This window comes from Monodon monoceros, unplaced genomic scaffold (genome assembly GCF_005190385.1).
Source record: "Monodon monoceros isolate NGI ecotype Baffin Bay Population unplaced genomic scaffold, NGI_Narwhal_1 Super_Scaffold_22, whole genome shotgun sequence".
NCBI classification, from domain to species: Eukaryota; Metazoa; Chordata; class Mammalia; order Artiodactyla; family Monodontidae; genus Monodon; species Monodon monoceros.
The window spans coordinates 99,573,942-99,589,181 of NW_021703779.1; the positions used below are offsets into that span (position 1 = coordinate 99,573,942).

Consider the following 15,240-nt stretch of genomic DNA (forward strand, 5'->3'; position numbering starts at 1 on the left):
CCCTATCCCACCCCTCTAGGTGGTCACAAAGCAGGGAGCTGATCTCCCTGTGCTATACGGCTGCTTCCCACTAGCTATTTTACATTTGGTAGTGTATATAAGTCCATGCCACTCTCTCACTTCGTCCCAGATTACCCTTCCCCCTCCCCGTGTCCTCAAGTCCATTCTCCATGTCTGCGTCTTTATTCCTGTCCTGCCCCTAGGTTCATCAGAACCATTTTTTTTTAGATTCCATATATATGTGTTAGCATATGGTATTTGTTTTTCTCTTTCTAACTTACTTCATTCTGTATGACAGACTCTAGGTCCATCCACCTCACTACAAATCACTCAATTTCGTTTCTTTTTATGGCTGAGTAATATTCCATTGTATATATGTGCCACATCTTCTTTATCCATTCATCTGTCGGTGGACACTTAGGTTGCTTCCATGCTAGACAAATCTCTTCTTCATCTGTTGGAGGGGGAGGGGCAACGGTTGCATTCGATGATCTCTATAATGTCCAAGTGCTCGTCCTTCCATTCTCTTTCCTGTTCATGCAGACAGAAATGTTTTGGTCCATTCTTGAGAGTGCCTTCTCTTTTCCTTGGTCTCCATATCTCCCTTCACCTGAGCCTCTCTTGTGGTGAAGAAGTTATGAATCTATTTCTTTTGAAAGCTGCCCAGGGAATTGGGCAAGATTGTATTAGAGATGCCTAAGTTCTGGGAGTTTTGATTTTGGAACTGACATGGAATTCAGGATTAATAGAGGTATTGTAGTCCCATCTGGAATTTTATCTCAGAATCACAGGGAGATCAGCCCAGCTAACTGTGCTGCAGTAAGATTTGGAACTAGACATCTCAGCCGCAGTTTACTCTCTTGCAAGTGACTTGAGCGGGTGCAGGAGGAATAAGCTGTGCCCTCACCTCTCGTCCTTAGCGCTGCCCAGAAAAGCAGGGGTGGAGGCTGGAGAGGGTGTGGTAGCAAACTTGGGCCCGGATACCTGACAAGTGGCCGACTTTATTAAGTGCCCACTGTTTGGTGACTGAGCCAGGCATTGTGGAGCAGGGAGACTGAGAGGACAGCTTTCTACAAACAAACCCTGCCTGTTCTTGCTTTTGGGCCTCCATCAAGTTGTTTTCTCCAATTGGCAGGCCTTCCCTCTCTTCTTAGCTTATTGAAAATCCTCACCATCCAGGAAGTTCCACCTCTTGCGTGAAGTTCAGCCAACTTTTACCGAGGCCCTTGCAGTTCCCCAGCCCTCTTTGGGGGATATAAAGATGAATAAAGACTTACTCCCTGTCCTCGGGCGGACTATGCTATATAAATATATTGTCCTGCTTGGGTCACTGTTGCTTCATGTTTCTTCCTTTCTCCTCTTCAGCCAAAGCTTAAGCCCCTTGAGGGCAAAGGCTGTGTTTCGGGGGGCTCACAGCCACTTCAAGTTGGGTGATTCACTAGAAGGACTCATAAGATTCAACAGTGGGTTTTAGTCACAGCTAAGGTTTCTTACAGCGAAGGATACAGAGAAAGGCAGTGGGAGAAATATACGCATTGCTCAGGCACAGGCTTCCAAGTTCTTCCCTACCCAGGGCCACACAGGAGCAGCTCACAGCAAACTACAGGGACACCTGTGACATGTCTGTGCCCAGGAGAGTCCACCAAGTCTCAGGGTCTGAGGTGTTTATGAAACAAAACTCAGGACTCCAGCATCGAAAGCAGGTACATCATGGCTCTTCTCAAAACACTCCTGAGAGGTCCTCCTGAACTGGTACAAACATGCCCCATTTCTCTGCACAGATACGTAAAACAACAAGGTCAATCAGAGACATAAAAAAGCCTTCTGAGGGCTATAGTCCCCGGGGTAGGTCAAGGGTCAATTATGATGCCAGGCTCCCCTGGAGACACACAAGGACTGATTGACAAGACCTTCTGTTTTAACTCCTTCTTCCAAGCTGTGTCTGGTACAGTTCATGTCCCCTCTCAGAGTGCTCAGTGTGGGGCAACACAAGACCTGGCGTCTCCTCCGAGCTCCACTCAGATACACGGCACTATCTACTCACCCCATCCAGCCCCGTAGACACTGGCACGTGAGCCTGTCAAAATGTGAACTCAAACCGCCCCGCCCCCGACCACTCTTCCCCATCTCAGTAACTGTCAGCATCAGTTGCTCTATTGCTCAAGCCCGCGAATCTGGGCATCATCCTTGATTCTCCTCTTGCTCTCACCTCCCACCTCCCACCGCCAATCTGTAATTCCTGTCGAGTCTAACTCTGAGGCGTATCCCAAATGTGCCCACCTCCCATTCTTTCGACCACCCTGCTCCAATCCACCATCATCTTCCATCTGCGTTACTCACCTTCTTAATGTTTCTGTTTATCTCCCTTATGGTGTGTCCTCCCCTCACCACCCAGAGTGATCCTTCAAAGTGTGTACCAGATGTTGTCACTCCCTGCCATTCACAGCCTCCAGTGGCTTCTCAATGTGCTCGGATTAAAATGCAAACATTTCACTCCCCTGCTCGCTCATCATGCTCCAGCCCCAGAGCCAGTGAGTCAGTCTGTTTCCTCCTTGTGTGATATTCCTTCTTCCAGGACTGTTCTTCCCCTAACTCTTCAAATGCTTGGATCCTTCTCATCCTTAGCATTTTATTCCCACCATCAGCCCCTCATGGAGACCTTCTCTGACCACCCTCTTGAAGGTAGCCTTGCCTCTTGCCTCACCTGAAATCATGATTGTTTATATATTTGCTGTCACTCAGCGCTGGCTGGAACGTAAGCTTGTGAGAGAAGACGCTTTTCTATCTAGTCCACAGTTTATATCCCCAGCACCCAGCACCATGGCAAATTCAGAGTAGGCATTCAGAAATATTTGTTGGTGCATGTAGCAGATAATAAATAATCAGTATGTGACTACTTAAAAGTGACGAGCCGGTCTCTGCCCTTAAAAGTTTACATTCTACTGGAAAGTTGGGTGAGAACCAGCAAAACATGCAGAAAACTTCTCTGTGCTTTCCGGTATCCAACATAGGGCATGTCAGTCCTACTGTCCTGGACAGCAGAAACCAGCAGACTGCAGAGGGGCCCCATCGAGCAGCTCGAATCTCTCCAGCCCATTGCTCTCTTTGATGGGCTTCTAGGGGCTGTTGGAAGGGAGATACCAGCAGCCTGGAAATGCCAAATGGAAGGCAAGGATCATGGGGCACTGCTGTCTTCTGCAGGGTAGGGGCAGTGGTGTTTTTGCCAGAGCAGTGCTACCAGTGTACTTGCACCATGCTTCTGGCTTCTTCAGAGCCTGGCTTTATGGGTCTCAAGAGATCCTGGAACTGTCTAATAGTCTTCAATAAATTTCCTTTCTACTTAAACTAGTCAGAGTGGATTCTGTAGTTTGCAACTAAGAACTCTGACCTATCTAACAGGTTGAGGGGGGGAAAAAAGATGGAAAATCAGAATCCTGACTTATAACTGACACTTAAGCTTGAATGGAAAATGTTAAAATTATACTGACGTTGGGGGCATGACTTTGAAATTGAACTAACACATGTAACTATATCCAAGTGATATGCTAAGTTTGAGGCAGAGTAATTTATTTACTCACATGCCTGGGGAAAATTGTGTATGTGTTTTTTTTTTTTAGATGTTGGGGGTAGGAGTTTATTAATTAATTAATTTATTTATTTTTGCTGTGTTGGGTCTTCGTTTCTGTGCGAGGGCTTTCTCTAGTTGTGGCAAGCGGGGGCCACTGTTCATCGTGGTGCGCGGGCCTCTCACTGTCGCGGCCTCTCTTGTTGCGGAGCACAGGCTCCAGACGCGCAGGCTCAGTAGTTGTGGCTCACGGGCCTAGCTGCTCCGCGGCATGTGGGATCCTCCCAGACCAGGGCTCGAACCCGTGTCCCCTGCATTGGCAGGCAGACTCTCAACCACTGCGCCACCAGGGAAGCCCTGTGTATGTTTTTATGTGTATGTACAGATCCATTAAAAAAAGACAAGCATTTTCTTCTTTCAGTTATATGCTATTATAAACCAGCATAGCTTTTATTACAAGTATGTCAGTTACTAAGGGAAAGAGACTTAAAATATTTTAAGAAAGCAAAACTAAAGTATAGGGACTCCTCCCATACAGGATGTTCCCAGAGAGTTTAACAGAGAGTTAGCTTAAAATGTGTATCCTCCCTTATGGTCAAAGTCCTACAAGTGAAAACAAAACACCATTTCCCTTATCAAATTGGCAAAGACTTTTTAAAAATGTTATTACTCAGTGTTGGTGAAAGTATGAAGAGATAGGTACTTATATGCCCTGCTGGTAGACATGTAAGTGAGTACAACGTTTCTAGAAAGCCATTTTACAGTCTGGAACAAGGGCCTAAAAAATGTTCATATTCTTTTTCCCAGTAAACTCAATTCTAGGAGATTCATGTTAAGGAAACGATCAGAGATTATGTGCAAGAATGTTCCTTGCAGCAGTTTTGTAATACCGAAATCTTGGAAGCAAGATAGATGTTTAACACTCAGGAAATAGTACCATCACAAGGTGAAATATTATGCAGCCGTCGTTATGGAGGGTTTTGAATACAGGCACGTAGAATGATGATGGTGGTGGTGGTGATGATGGCCAGCACTTATTGATCACTTACTATTTGCCAGGGACGACTACACCTCTTCACGGGAATTCTCGGATCCTTGAAACAACACTTTAAGGTGAGTGCTATGATTATTCTCATTTTGCAGATAAGAAAACTGAGGTTCAGAGAGCTTATGGAACTTGCCCAAAGTCACACTGTAAGTAAGCAATAGAGCCAGGGCTTGAATCCAGGCCTGACTACTCCAAATTTACATAAAGGCTGTTAACGGTAGTAATCTTTAAGTGATGGGATTATAGTGATTTTTAAAATTTTCTAGTTTCTATTTTCCTTTATGCTCTCAATTTTATACAATAATCACTTATCAGTTTTATAATGGGAAAAATAAATAGCAGCTCCTCCCAGGTATTCCTGCCACCCAGGGATATAGTGACTTCTGGCGGAAGTGTCCAGGAATGAGGGTAGGGCCGAGGGCCTTGGGGCGGGAAATACTGAAGAGTTTCCTTGGGCTCGGCCTCCCCTGCTCCATGGTTTTTCCTAAGAACACTGCCCCCTAACTGGACTGGACAAGCAGCCGCCTTGGTCTGGGTTCTTGCTCCTGTCCAAGTAGAGTCTTGCTGAGGAAAGGAATGGCATATGAGCAGTGGCAGAGGGCGGGAACTGCCTGGGTTTTGAACTGCCTCCTAAAATTGCCTACCTAACTTCCTGGGTTTCACACTGCTTGCCTCATAGCTGTGTGCCATGCAGCAAGAGTTCTGATTTGGCGCCTCTGGTGCGCTTCTCTGCCACCTCTACCTTTAGACCAGGGGTCAGTCAGCCTCCTTCTGGCTCTGACTGGGCAGCAACCTTGTTGAGGGGGCCTTGTGTGGCCGCCAGCGGGTCATCACAGCTTGTCCTGTTTCCATACGTGAATCGGCGACTCCACCTCCCACCTGATCACAGACGGTCTTTTCCCCAGACTTGGGTCGTTGAGGGAAGATGAGGCAAGAAAATGCAGCAGACTCAGTGTGACCCCCTGCTCTAGGCCTGGGAAAGCTTCCTCAGTGCTCCTGCCTTACCAAGAAGAAGTCAGTCCATGAAAGAAAGACACTCAGGGAGTTTGCCTCAGGTTAACCGAGAGACCTGGGGATGAAACTGAGCCCTCCTGCTTTCTGGGCCCCCTGTGCTGTCTATATTTAGCCACACTGCCCCGAGCCTTGTCCACCTTGTCTGAGAGCCAAAGCAGGCAGTCTGCTCATGAACATTTCTGTGCCTGCCAGCTCACGCCAGCCAATCATTTAGATGTCTGTCTGAAAACGCAAGGCTCCCCTTGCACCCAACTCCGAGGGCCTGCAGAGAATACACACCAAGGGATTCACAGCCCGAGCTTTTCCCGAGGCCAAGTGACCTCAGACAAATGCCTGAAAGTGAAAGGCATGTGTCTCACTGCTTCACCTTGGCAGGGCTCAGCCAGTGGCTCCCTCTCAGACCCACTGTTCCTGGTCACAGTTCTTTGAGTGTGTTGACCTACTTTCTCCCCTTCGGAGGGAAAACAGAAACCAATACATGTCTCGTGAGTGCTCTTGCTTTCAGGAATGTTGATTCTTCTGCCCCCTTGTCCTTTCCACGCTCCATTATCACTCTGCTCTACCCACTTCAAGAATGACTGGAGCAGAACCCTGAGTGGCGCTTACTGTCCCTGTTTTACAGCTGTGTTTTCAGAGGTGGTGTGGCCCACACGTCAAGGGGATGGGGACAGAGCCTGCCCACCCCTCCTTTCCCTACTATAGCCCCTGCTGTTAAGTGGCATGTGCTGGAGTGAAGTTGCTTCTGCGTGAGAACCTTCTGGGAATCAGCAGGGTGTCTCTGACTTTGTGACTGGGGGCATTATGGACTGAGAGACATCCAGCTTGACTTGACCATTTCCTACATCTTTGATGTGGGCCTCCGAGAAGAGTCTTAGGTGGCTCAACTCTTTAGTTGCTTTGACAGGCAGAATTCTTCTTTGGACAGTGCGTACAGGTGACTCTCAAATACATACGTTGAGATTTTTGGTGGCAAATTAATCATTTTAGGCTGTCTTTACCCTTCCCCGTATGCATGCCATTGCCCACTTCTCTAGACATCAGTTAGAATCAGCTTGGAAAATATATACTTATTTTAATATCAGTCTGAGAAAAATTAATTAGGTGGATAAATCCGCTGGGGTTCAGAGGTAGGTTACGGCTGCGTCGTATGATGGATTCCAGAGTGCCTTTGGGATTATTGACTGGCTTTAATGAGCTGCCATGTCTGTTCTCCATGACCGTGGGTAATTGAGTGTATCTTATTTAGCTCCTCTATCCCTGGCTGCTTTGTCTCCTTTCTTCCCAACTCGTCCCTGTGTGCAGAGCAGATCATATATAACCAGCCTGCCTTCTAGCATCCTATTAGATTTCATTGACGTTGGGTAACATGTGATCTTAGAAAGGTTCCAGGTCCTTTTCACCAGCTCCAAAATCGTATTGGAGTCGTGGTGGCCCCAGGAGGCTGCACCTCAGCAGCCGGCTGGGCCAGGGTTAGGGTGAGCCCTCCCTCTGGAGAGCTGAGCCGGCAGCAGGTGGGGAGACAGGGTGTGGCTGCGGACGACAGTCAGGGATCTCTGCTTCTTGTGGCTGTAAAGTGCCTGTCCTGCACTGGGTCATCTGGGTTGGTTGGAGGCACAATGAGAATGAATAACAACGGGACCTCTTTCTCCCCAGAACTGGAGAGGGGAGGGTGCGACTGGGATGGGGCACGAGGGTGAACTGCAGGCAGTGGATAGAAAGGGTGATATTACTGAGGAGGTGAATGATGGAGGGGGCGATAATGAAAGTTATTACCTTAACACACGCCTCAAAGTTTCCCCAAGACGCTGAAGTGAGAAGAGCCAGACTGGCAGGGTGGAGAGAAGGGGGGCAGCAGTTGGAAGCAGCTCACCAACCTACCCGGTCATAGCCAGCACACTCTGGTACCACGCTGACCTATGCAGCCTTGTGTGGCGAGGGCAATGTGCTTTGTGTGCGCTCCCCAATATGGCAGTCATTAGCCACGTGTGGCTTTTGAGCACTTAAAATGTGGCTGGTGTGACTGAGGAACTGAATTTTTAGTTGTAGTTAATTTTAATTAATTTAAATTGACCTACATGAAAAGATGCTCATCATTGCTAATTATTAGAGAAATGCAAATCAATACTACAGTGAGATATCACCTCACACCGGTCAGAATGGCCATCACCAAAAAATCTACAAACAATAAATGCTGGAGAGGGTCTGGAGAAAAGGGAACCCTCCTACACTGTTGGTGGGAATGTAAATTGGTGTAGCCATTATGGAAAACAGTATGGCGGTTCCTCAAAAAACTAAAAATAGAGCTACCATATGATCCAGCAGTCCCACTCCTGGGCATCTATCTGTAGAAAGCCATAATTCGAAAAGATACACGCACCCCAATGTTCATAGCAGCACTATTTACAATAGCCAAGACATGGAAACAACCTAGGTGTCCATCAACAGAGGAGTCAATAAAGAAGGTATGGTACATGTATACAATGGAATATTACTCAGCCATAAAAAAGAATGAAATAATGGCATTTACAGCAACATGGATGGACCTAGAGATTATCATCCTAAGTGAACTAAGTCAGAACGAGAAAGACAAATACCATATGTATGATATCACTTATATGTGGAACCTAAAATATGACATGAATGAGCTTATTTACAAAACAGAAACGGACTCACAGACATAGAAAGCAAACTTATGGTTACCAAAGGGGAGAGGGGGTGGGGGAGGGATGGATGGGGAGTTTGGGATTAGCAGATGCAAACTAGTATATATCGGATGGATAAACAAGGTCCTGTATAACACAGGGAACTATATTCAGTATCCTGTGATAAACCATAATGGAAGAGAATATGAAAAAGAATGTATATATATATATCTATAACTGGGTCACTTTCGCTATACAGCAGAAATTAGCACAACATTGTAAATCAGCTATACTTCAGTAAAATTTAAAAAGTAAATAAATAAATTGACCTAGCCGTGTATGGCTAGTTTGTCCAATGGGGGCAGTGCAGCCCTAGAGTCATGGTTGACAAGGGTGAGTGGGGCGGTCCACATAGCACAGGGAGATCAGCTCAGCTCGGTGCTTTGTGACCACCTAGAGGGGTGGGATAGGGAGGGCGGGAGGGAGGGAGACGCAAGAGGGAGGAGATATGGGGATATATGTATATGTATAGCTGATTCACTTTGTTATAAAGCAGAAACTAACACACCTTTGTAAAGCAATTATACTTCAATAAAGATGTTAAAAAAAAATAAAGCACGGACTGCAGCCGGCAGCCCTGGCGTAAATCCTGGTTTGCCATTTACTAACTCTGCAACCTTGCACAAGTTATCCAACGTCTTTGAGCCTATTTTCTCATCTGTAAGATGGGGAGCCTAACAGTACGGACATCACAGAGGGCTGTTGGAAAGATTGAATGAGGTAATCCATGTAAAACTCTCAACAAAGTGCCTGGCATCTATGAGGCTCTCAGTAAATGGTTGCTGTCAGGATGTTTTGATGTTAAGATGTTATGATGTTTCGTCCTATCTTACTTTTCTGTGCCTTGGCCCTCGTCGCTGAACATCAGTAAGTCAACCTGACTTGCTAAGTGCCTGGAGGTGTGAGGATAATGACATTTGCCCTTATTGACTCCCTTGAGCTCCATAGCACAGGATCTGTTATTTGATTTTGTAACTTTATTGTGTCTGAGCTCTGAATGAAATGAGAGTTTTTAATGAAAGAAAAGATGAAATAGTCAAGGTCAGAATAATAACATGAAAAAAAGTCACATGTCCCACATTTCCAATTCCACATTCATTGAACAGGCATTTGCTGAGAGACTAGTGATTACAAGCACAGACTCTGGAGCTAGACTGACTGGGCTTGTATCCATTACTAGCTGTGTAACTTGAGCAAAGTTACTTAATTTCCTATTCGTCTTTATTTCCTATTTGTCAATTGGGCATAATACTACCTGCCTCATAGGGTTGTTGTAAATGAATCAATACATGTAAAGCACTTATAGAATTACTTGGCACTGATAAGCACTTGATAAATATTGGCTGATGTGATTACTATATGCTAGGCACTATATTAGGTGCTGGTAAAACAAAGCTAAGGAAGTACCATCCCTGCCCTCATTAAGCTTATAGGCTAGTAGAGGGAGAGAGCTACATGAACATAGAAATACAATAAGATACTACAGAAAATAAAGATGGAAGATGCTCAGGATGCTGAGGGGACATCAAGAGAGAAGAGAGCAAGTTGGCTTGGTTGGAGGGCAAAACTTTTCATAGAGCTGGAGAACAGGTAGTGGTGGGGTGCATCGCAGGTACATGTTTGTAGAAATAAACAAGGATGATGCATCCAGAGAACTAAAGGCAATTGATAAATTGGTATGCCTAGGATGTAAGGGAGAGGGAGTAAGCGGAAGACAGGATTGAAAAGGTCAGCAGGAAGCAGGTCCTGAAAGACCTTATACATTAGGTATAAGAATTTGTACTTTATCTTTTTTTAAAAAATAAATTTATTTATTTAACTTTGGCTGCATTGGGTCTTCGTTGCTGCACGTGGGCTTTCTCTAGTTGCGGTGAACGGGGGCTGCTCTTCATTGCGGTGTGCGGGCTTCTCATTGCGGTGGCTTCTGTTGTTGCGGAACATGGGCTCTAGGCACGTGGGCTTCAGTAGTTGTGGCACACGGGCTCAATAGTTGTGGTGCACGGGCTTAGTTGCTCCGCGGCATGTGGGATCTTCCCGGACCAGGGCTCGAACCCGTGTCCCCTGCGTTGGCAGGCGGATTCTTAACCACTGCGCCACCAGGGAAGTCCTGTACTTTATCTTGAACAATGGGAAACCGTTGAAAGGTTTTAAGAAAGGAAGTACCACGATCAAGGGATTTTAGAAGGACCCTACTGGCAGCAGTCGGGGGTCAATACTGGAGGCAGAGATATCAGCTAAGAAACTATTGTAGTCATCCAGGCATGAGATGATGAGATTGATGACCTAAGGTAACTGTCACGGGGATGGAAAGGTGGGGAACAGTACTGGAGATGTTACGAGAGGTCCAACTGACTGGTGAATACAGAAGGAGGACCAGTTTTGAAGAGGAAGTCGATGGAGTCATTTTGGGACACACTGGGTTTATGTAAGGCATTTGATAGTAGTTCTGGAACTCCTGGAAGAAGGAGGTGAGGACTGGAGATACAAATATGGGAGACATTAGAACTCTGCATCAGGCCCCCTTTTTCTCATTCTCTGCTTTCTTCCTAGGTTATTTATTCCCAGGGCTTTAAATACTGTATCTATATTGATGAATTCAATTTCTAAACTTCCATCTCTAGCCCTGACCACCTCACTGAAGTCTATCTAGACTTCTTTAACTAGCCATCTACTTAGGATCTCCAGTTGGGTGACTCATACACATCTCAAATTTAACATGTCCAGAACTCAGTTCTTGAAGCAATCCCCAACCCCGCTTGCTCCTCCCCTTGTCTTCCAGCCTCAGTGAATGGCACCCACCATGTGTCTAGTTGCTTCAGCCAAAAACCTGAGGGTCAGACACTCTGGTTGTTCCTTCAAGTTGCCTTTGTAAGAATTCTTTCCCCTGCCCGTCTCTTTTGAATCTCATTCTACTCTTCAGGCTCTTCTTGAAGTAATCCTAAGATCATACATTTCCCATGGCTTCAAGAACCTCCATCCATCTCCCGACTCACTCATTCAGCAGATATTCATTGAGTACCTTCTAGGTGCTAGAGGTTCATCAGGAACAAGGCAAATAGAGTTGCCACTCTCATGGAGCTTACATGCAAGTGGCAGGGAAGAAATACAATGAACAAGCAAACCAACAAATGAAACAACCGCAGATGACAGTAAGTGCTGGGAGAAAGTAAAACAGGAGATGCGATGCGACACTGACCAGGCTCGGGGCCTACTTAGTTGGGATGATCAGGGAAGGCCTCCCTGAGGAGCTGACACTGGAGCTGAGACGTGGATGATGGGAGAACATTTTAGGCAAGTTCAAAGACCCTCAAGAGGGAGCAAATTATAGCTGGGAGCATAGCAAACAAGGATGGGATGAGATCAGAGATTTAGGCAAGGGCTCTATCTTACTAGGTCAAAGTAGAGAGCTTAGATGTTATGCAAAGTGTATTCGGAAGTCCTTGGAGGGCTTCAAAGCAGGGAGACTGATATGAGCTGATTTATATATTTAAAAGTGGGCTCTGGCTGTTGTGTGGAGAATGGCCTATGCAAGCAGGGAGACCGGGGAGGAGACTGTTGCAGTGATCTGGGAGAGATGACAGTAGCTTGCATTACAGTGGAGGCCACGGACATGGAGAGAAGTAGAGAGACAGAGTATGTTTATTGGAGAGAGGACTGGTGGAGTTTGCTGGATGAGGGACGGGAGATGAGGGAGAGGAAGGAATCAAAGGTACCAGCACAGTACCTAGTAGGTGCTCAATGAATATTTGCTGAATGAATGAGTCAGGATATGGATGGAGGTTGTTGAAGCCATAGGAAATGTATGATCTTAGGATTACTTCAAGAAGAGCCTAAAGAGTAGAATGAGATTCAAAAGAGATGGGCAGGGGAAGGAACGCTTACAAAAGCAACTTGAAGGAACAACTAGGGTGGTAGGAGGAGAAACAGGAAAGTGTGATAGTACAGAAGGCAATCCTGTTTCCCTCTCCAGAAGTAACCAATGCTAACAGATGGGTGGGTAGCCTTCCAAATCATCTTCTGTATATTTACATACATTCACAAATGTTTATATTACATGCATATGTAGTTTGGGGTTTTATGTAAATGAACTCATAGTACATGCATTATTCTAGCACTTGCTTTTTTTTTTAAAAAAAGAAACAGCTTTGTTGGGCTATAATTCACATACCATACACTTCACACATTAAAAGTGTACAATTCAGTGGTTTTTAGTTACATTCACAGATATGTGCAACCACCACCATCGTCAGTTTTTGGAACATTTTCATCACCTCAAAAAGAAACTCTGTACCCTTTAGCTATCACTCCCTTATCCACAATCCCCACCCATAACCCTAAGCAACCACTAATCTCCTTTCAGGCTCTACAGATTTGCCTATTCTGGACTTTCATATAAATGGAAGTATATAATAGGTGGTCTTTTGTGACTGGCGTGTTTCACTTAGCACATGTTTTTGAGGTTCCTCTATGTTATAGCATGAATCAGAGCTTCATTCTTTTTATTGCTGAATAATATTCCATTGTGCATATAGACCACATTTGGTTGATCTGTTCGTCAGTTAGTGGACACCGGGTGGTTTCCACTTTTTGGCTATTATGAATAATACTGTTCTGAACATTCAAATACAAGTTTTGGTGTAGACGTATATTTTCATGTCTCTTGAGTATGTACCAAGGAGTGGAATTGCTGGGTCATATGGTAGCTCTATGTTTGACATTTTGAGGAACTGCCACACTGTTTTCCAAGGTGGCTGCACCATTTTACATTCCCACAAGCAGCCTATAAGGGTTCCAGTTTCTCCACATCTTCACCAACACTTGTTACAATCTATCTTTTCGGTGATTGCCATACTCAGGGTTGTGATATCGCTTGCTTTTGAATTTAGGGTGCCTTGAATATTGTTCCATATCAGCACATATAGATTTCTTGTGTATATAAGCGCTATGTAATATTCCACAGAGACCGTGTTTTTCAAGATGATCCTGTCTGTACTGTTGTGTTATTTCCTCCCCCAGGGCTCAGCACAATGGACATAGAAACAGCAGTGGTCGATGACTGCATTGATCCAAATTTGGAAGTTGTGTGGCAGGTAAGGCAGGAGGATGAGGTGAGAATGGTGTTGATGGTAATGGCGAGAGAGTTCCTGAAGTGAGTTATCAACACTGGTGCATATCATTCCTGTGTAAGTGACAGTGAAGAGGAGCTGGAGTGGATGATATAGCATAGTGGCTGGAACCTTAAAAGTAGGGGTTTTGCATGACACTGGAAAGATAGTTTTGTTTTGTTTTGTTTTGCATTTACCCATTTCCTTTGTTGAGTTTTTCTTTCTTTTTTCTAAGATAAGGTGGGACGAAGTGAGAGAGTGGCATGGACATATATTCACTACCGAATGTAAAATAGATAGCTAGTGGGAAGCAGCCACATAGCATGGGGAGATCAGCTCGGTGCTTTGTGACCACCTAGAGCGGTGGGATAGGGAGGGTGGGAGGGAGGGAGACGCGAGAGGGAGGAGATATGGAGATATATGTATATGTATAGCTGATTCACTTTGTTATAAAGCAGAAACTAACACACCATTGTTAAGCAATTATACTCCAATAAAGATGTTAAAAAAATCTACAAACAATAAATGCTGGAGAAGGTGTGGAGAAAAGGGAACCCTGTTGCACTGTTGGTGGGAATGTAAATTGATACAGCCACTATGGAGAGCAGTATGGAGGTTCCTTAAAAAACTACAAATAGAACTACCATACGACCCAGCAATCCCACTACTGGGCATATACCCTGAGAAAAGCATAATTCAAAAAGAGTCATGGACCACAATGTTCATTGCAGCTCTATTTACAATAGCCAGGACATGGAAGCAACCTAAGTGTCCATCGACAGATGAATGGATAAAGGAGATGTGACACATATATACAATGGGATATTACTCAGCCATAAAAGGAAACGAAGTTGAGCTATTTGTAGTGAGGTGGATGGACCTAGAGTCTGTCATACAGAGTGAAGTAAGTCAGAAAGAGAAAAACAAATGCCATATGCTAATGCATATATTTGGAATCTAAAAAAAAAAAACGGTTCTGAAGAACCTAGGGGCAGGACAGGAATAAAGATGCAAATGTAGAGAATGGACTTGAGGACACACGGAGAGGGAAGGGTAAGCTGGGACGAAGTGAGAGAGAGGCATGGACATATATACACTACCAAATGTAAAATAGATAGCTAGTGGGAAGCAGCTGCCTAGCACAGGGAGATCAGCTTGGTGCTTTGTGACCACCTAGAGGGGTGGGATAGGGAGGGTGGGAGGGAGGGAGACGCGAGAGGGAGGAGATATGGAGATATATGTATATGTATAACTGATGCACTTTGTTATAAAGCAGAAACTAACACACCATTGTAAAGCAATTATACTCCAATAAAGATGTTAAAAAAATCTACAAACAATAAATGCTGGAGAAGGTGTGGAGAAAAGTGAACCCTCTTGCACTGTTGGTGGGAATGTAAATTGATACAGCCACTATGAATAACAGTATAGAGGTTCCTTAAAAAACTAAAAATAGAACTACCATACGACCCAGCAATCCCACTACTGGGCATATACCCTGAGAAAACCATAATTCAAAAAGAGTCATGTAGGGCTTCCCTGGTGGCGCAGTGGTTGAGAATCTGCCTGCTAATGCAGGGGACACGGGCTCGAGCCCTGGTCTGGGAGGATCCCACATGCCACGGAGGAACTAGGCCCGTGAGCCACAGCCGCTGAGCCTGCGTGTCTGGAGCCTGTGCTCCGCAACAAGAGAGGCCGCGACAGTGAGAGGCCCGCGCACCACAATGAACAGTGGCCCCCGCTTGCCACAGCTAGAGAAAGCCCTTGCACAGAAACGAAGACCCAACACAGCAAAAATAAATTAAT

The 15,240-nt window shown here is 45.3% G+C and overlaps 1 long non-coding RNA gene across 2 annotated transcripts in view; it reads left to right on the forward strand.

Moving 5' to 3' along the window:
- The window catches only part of LOC114906574, a 58,514-nt gene that overhangs the window by 22,693 nt on the left and 20,581 nt on the right, over nt 1-15,240 (forward strand). For both annotated transcript variants that reach the window (XR_003796447.1, XR_003796448.1), the window contains exons 5-6: nt 4,625-4,678; nt 13,346-13,419. This is a non-coding gene — a long non-coding RNA (uncharacterized LOC114906574). The remainder of the gene's footprint in view (nt 1-4,624; nt 4,679-13,345; nt 13,420-15,240) is intronic.